Below are 6,000 nucleotides of genomic sequence, written 5' to 3'. Positions count from 1 at the left end.
TTGGTGACGGTGTGCATGCTATGTTAGTACTCGGTATAATTGCGTTGGTCTATCATGCACTCTAAGGTTATTTAAATATGAACATCGAATGTTGTGGAGCTTGTTAACTCCGGCATTGAGGTGCTCTTGTAGCCCTACACAATTAATGGTGTTTGTCATACAACAAGAGAGTGTACAGTGGTTTTATTTTGTGATCAATGTTGAGAGTGTCCACTAGTGAAAATATGATCCCTAGGCCTTGTTTCCAAATACTGCAATCATCGCTTATTTACTGTTTTACTGCATCTTTACTTCCTGCAATATTACTACCATCAACCGCACGCCAGCAAGCTATTTTCTGGCGCCGTTACTACTACTCATATTTATTCATACCACTTGTATTTCACTATCTCTTCGCCGAACTAGTGCACCTATACATCTGACAAGTGTATTAGGTGTGTTGGGGACACAAGAGACGTCTTGTATCGTGATTGCAGGGTTGCTTGAGAGGGATACCTTTGTCCTCTTCCTCCCTGAGTTCGATAAACCTTGCGTGATTCACTTAAGGGAAACTTGTTGCTGTTCTACAAACCTCTGCTCTTGGAGGCCCAACACTGTCTACATGAATAGAAGCGTGCGTAGACATCAAGCTATTTTCTGGCGCCGTTGCCGGGGAGGTAAGGTAAAAGGCACTCACACTCCGGATCCCGGCAACTAAGCTATTTTCTGGCGCCGTTGCCGGGGAGGTAAGGTAAAAGGTATTCACATCCTCCGACTACTAAGCTATCTCCTAGTCTTGTTGCCGGTGTGTGAGTGCTCGAGGCTATTTCCTTTAGATCCTGCAATTGCATCTTTTTGTTTCTTGTTTACACTAGTTAGGCTTAATGGAAAACAACAAAAAAATTAGAGATCTTTATGAACTTTATATTGAATTAGGACATGATGTGTTTGAAGAGAGAATTAAAAAACCCATGGAACTTTGTTTGCAAAATAGTTGTAGCAATGTTATTAGCATGAACTCTTTGAATACTATTATTGCTAATGCTATGGAAGAATTTAAGCTTGGGGAAGCTGGTTGTGATATTTTTAGTCCCCCAAGCATTGAGGAGAAAATTTTCTTTGATGATACTTTGCCTCCTATTTATGATGATTATAATGATAGTGGTCTTTTGGTGCCGCCTACTATGGAGGATAAAGTTTATTATGATTATACTATGCCTCCTACACTTGATGAGAATAATAATGATAGCTACTTTGTTGAATTTTCTTCCACTACAACTAATAAAATTGATTATGCTTATGTGGAGAGTAATAATTATATGCATGATACTCATGATAAGAATGTTTCATTTGATAGTTATATTGTTGAGTTTGTTCATGATGATATTGAAAATAATTATGAGAGAGGAAAATATGGTTGTAGAAGTTTTCATGTTACTAAAACACCTCTCTATATGCTGAAAATCTTGAAGTTGCGCTTGTCTAGTTTTCCTATGCTTGTTGCATTATGCCTACATGACTTGTTTATTTACAAGATTCTTTTTCATAGGAAGTGGGTTAGACTTAAAAGTGTTTCTTATTTGCTTTTGATGCTCTCTTTTGTTTCAACTCTTATTTCTTGCGAGTGCATCATTAAAATTATTGAGCCCATCTTAATGACTATAAAGAAAGCACTTCTTGGGAGATAACCCATGTTTTTATTTTACTACAGCAATTTTGTTTTATATTTGAGTCTTGGAAGTTTTTACTACTGTAGCAACCTCTTCTTATCTTTATTTTATTGCATTTTTGTGCCAAGTAAAGTCTTTGATAGTAAAGTCAATACTAGATTTGGATTACTGCGCAAGAACAGATTTCTTGCTGTCACGAAATTGAGCCGCCCTCGCTGTAGAAAATTTATAAAAATCTGCCAATTTACGTGCGTGATCCTCAGATATGTACGCAACTTTCATTCAATTTGGGCATTTTCATCTGAGCAAGTACGGTGCCTCTAAAAAATTCGTCTTTACGGACTGTTCTATTTTGACAGATTCTGCCTTTTATTTCGCATTGTCTGTTTTGCTATGTTTGATGGATTTCTTTGTTCCATTAACTTTCAGTAGCTTTGTGCAATGTCCGAAGTGTTAAGAATGATTATGTCACCTCTGAATATATGAATTATGCACTGACCCTCTAATGAGTTTGTTTTGAGTTTGGTGTGGAGGAAGTTTTCAAGGGTCAAGAGAGGAGGATGATACAATATGATCAAGAAGAGTGAAAAATCTAAGCTTGGGGATGCCCCCGTGGTTCATCCCTGCATATTTTAAGAAGACTCAAGCATCTAAGCTTGGGGATGCCCAAGGCATCCCCTTCTTCATCGACAACTTATCAGGTCACCTCTAGTGAAACTATATTTTTATGCCGTCACATCTTATGTGCTTTACTTGGAGCGTCTGTGTGCTTTTATTTTCGTTTTGTTATTTTCATTCTCTGAATAAATTCATGCTTGTGTGGGAGAGAGACACGCTCCGCTGTTGCATATGAACACATGTGTTCTTAGCTTTACTTTTAATGTTCATGGCGAAGGTTGAAACTGCTTCGTTCGTTGTTATATGGTTGGAAACAGAAAATGCTGCATGTGGTAAATGGTATAATGTCTTGAATAATGTGATACTTGGCAATTGTTGTGCTCATATAGATCATGTTTAAGCTCTTGCATCATGTACTTTGTACCTATTAATGAAGAACTACATAGAGCTTGTTAAAATTTGGTTTGCATGATTGATCTCTAGAGTCTAGATATTTTTTGGTTAAGGTGTTTGAACAACAAGGAGACAATGTAAAGTCTTATAATACTTACAATATGTTCATATGTGAGTCCCGCTGCACCGTTTTATAGTTGAGTTTGCTTCAAACAACCTTGCTAGCCTAGCCTTGTATTGAGAGGAATTCTTCTCGTGCATCCAAATCCTTGAGCCAATAACCATGCCATTTGTGTCCACCATACCTACCTACTACATGGTATTTCTCTGCCATTCCAAAGTACATTACTTGAGTGCTACCTTTAAAAATTCTATCCTTTGTCTTTACAATATATAGCTCATGGAAAAAATAGCCTTAAAAACTATTGTGGCGAAGAATATGTACTTATGTGTCTTATTTCTTAATAAGTTGCTTGTTGAGCGGTAACCATGTTTCTGGGGACGCCATCAACTTTTACCTTTGTTGAATATCATGTGAGTTGCTATGCATGTTCGTCTTGTCTGAAGTAAGGGCGATTTTCATGATCAATGGTTTGAGTATGCATATTGTTAGAGAAGAACATTGGGCCGCTAACTAAAGCAATGAATCATGGTGGAAGTTTCAGTTTTGGACATCAATCCTCAATCTCTTATGAGAATTTTAACTGTTGTTGAGTGCTTATGCATTAAAGAGGAGTCCATTATATGTTGTCTATGTTGTCCCGGTATGGATGTCTAAGTTGAGAATAACCAAAAGCGAGAAATCCAATGCGAGCTTTCTCCTTAGACCTTTGTACTGAGCGGCATAGAGGTACCCCTTTGTGACACTTGGTTGAAACATATGCTATGCAATGATAATCCATGTTAATCCAAGCTAATTAGGACAAGGTGCGAGCACTATTGGTGTACTATGCATGAGGCTTGCAACTTATAGGATATCTTATACATAACACATATGCTTTATTACTACCGTTGACAAAATTGTTTCTTGTTTTCAAAATGAAAAGCTCTAGCACAAATATAGTAACGGATGAACCTCGCTACCCACGGGGGTAGCTGCACACTCCTCCATGAGCTAACACGTGTACACTTTGTCAAAGATGATTAAGAGCTCCCACCGTTTACTGTATACCCTATTATTTCCTAGATGATGATTAGCACCGATTTGAATTCGAATAAGGGGGCCCGCTGAGGACTAGGCAGCTGGTATATATAATATCCTATTCAAATATTCAAATGGCATTGCAATCTCCTTTTTCATCCACTGTGCTAGCTTCTTCTATCATGACAATGCATTTGCAATCCGATGCTACACAACCAAGTTTCTTCTCCCTTTTTAGAATGCCTTTTGTACCGAAGCAAGCTGCTTCGGTTACGTCCGTAGAAATGCTCGATGAATGTTGGGTTGTCTTGCTTATTGGATCTTTCGGGTTATGCGTACGGGAGCCTGCAACAATGGCTTCCACTTCATCTTCTTTGCACCGTGGATCAACGAAACATTTTGGATATATTTTGTGTGGACAGCGGCAAAGCATCATGCTAGAGAAGTTTGTCCAGGAGCTTGATAGTGTGCCGTCAGCTGTGCGCAATAAGGCTGGAGCTGGACGAAGATCAATAGTGCCGGAGAGATATTCTGGTTTGTTTCACGCTGCAGCTCACAGTAATTGGGCAACGCTGTTCACCAATGTTTTGCACTGTACACATATGGGATTAACACTGTAGCTAACAAAAAAACACTGTGCTGTGTCTAAAGCTACTGTAACTAGGCAAAATCGGTTCTGATCTCCTAATTCTGTTGCAGTGACACATCGTCTAATAACGGCTAAATCTGCTTTGAAGGTCTCTACAACGAACCAAACGTGGCGTAGTAGTCCCACAAAACTACATTTCTTTTAATTGTATGTCGTATGTACATTTAAGGATCGAAAGTAGGCAACTATCACTTAGGAAAGTAAAAAGAACTTTTCATTATTATACCGTATCTACACTAGCTCATGCTCTAGCAAACTTAAGTAGAGCTGGTGGTAGCACCGGTTGTTGGTCAAAAGGTTGTGTCGAACAGCTTTGTCCTAGCTTATTTTAACTCATCTGAAGGAATAAATTACATTCGAGAACTCATCAACAATGACAGTATGTACACCTAAGAATTGATCGTACAGCCTAGAACTCATCGTCAATTGCAACTATCAATTTCAAAATGAAAAAATCTGCATGTATTTTCGGCATCGAAACAGACACAGTGCAAGGATGACATATAAAGTTGGATGCAATATACCCGGCCAATTTATTCTCAGTGTAGGCGAATGGAGTTCTGGTCGTCTCAGCATTCATCCGATATTTTTATATGTGGCTCCTGCTTGCTCTGATGATCAATCATTTGTGTTTCTACTGTTCAGCGCGCGAAAGAACTGTTCACGTCGTGCGCGAAAACACTGCTGAAGGCGCGCGATGCTGGCTGGCCGCGGGAATTGGCTGGTCGCGGGAATGGCAAACAGCTGCCGCCAATAATTTGGAACTCCCTCCACGCGTTTAGGCCCACTCCGACAAGAGTTACTGTGCACCGCGCTTAGGCCGGTCAAACGGGAGGCTGCCTGGGTTCTAATCTTAGCGAGAATCTAACGGGTGCGAGGACGTAGCTACCCCCGTGGGTAGCAAATGCACTCTCAATATAGTAATCCATGCTTCCCTCTGCGAAGGGTCATTCTTCTACTTTTATGTTGAGTCAGTTTACCTACTTCTTTCTATCTTAGAAGCAAACACTTGTGTCAACTGTGTGCATTGATTCTTACATGTTTACTTATTGCACTTCTTATATTACTTTGTGTTGACAATTATCCATGAGATATACATGTTGAAGTTGAAAGAAACTGCTGAAACTTATATCTTCCTTTGCATTGCTTCAATGCCTTTACTTTGAATTTATTGCTTTACGAGTAACTCTTATGCAAGACTTATTGATGCTTGTCTTGAAATTACTATTCATGAAAAGTCTTTGCTATATGATTCAGTTGTTTACTCATTGTCTTTACCATTGCTTCGAATCGCTGCATTCATCTCATATGCTTTACAATAGTATTGATCAAGATTATGATAACATGTCACTTAAGAAATTATCTTTGTTATCGTTTACCTACTCGAGGGCGAGTAGGAACTAAGCTTGGGGATGCTTGATACGTCTCAAACGTATCTATAATTTCTTATGTTCCATGCTTGTTTTATGACAATACCTACATGTTTTGTTCACACTTTATGATGATTTTATGCGTTTTCCGGAACTAACCTATTGACGAGATGCCGAAGT

Source organism: Lolium rigidum, chromosome 2 (assembly GCF_022539505.1).
Source record: "Lolium rigidum isolate FL_2022 chromosome 2, APGP_CSIRO_Lrig_0.1, whole genome shotgun sequence".
Taxonomy (NCBI): Eukaryota; Viridiplantae; Streptophyta; class Magnoliopsida; order Poales; family Poaceae; genus Lolium; species Lolium rigidum.
Note: the sequence above shows the minus strand (reverse complement) of the source record.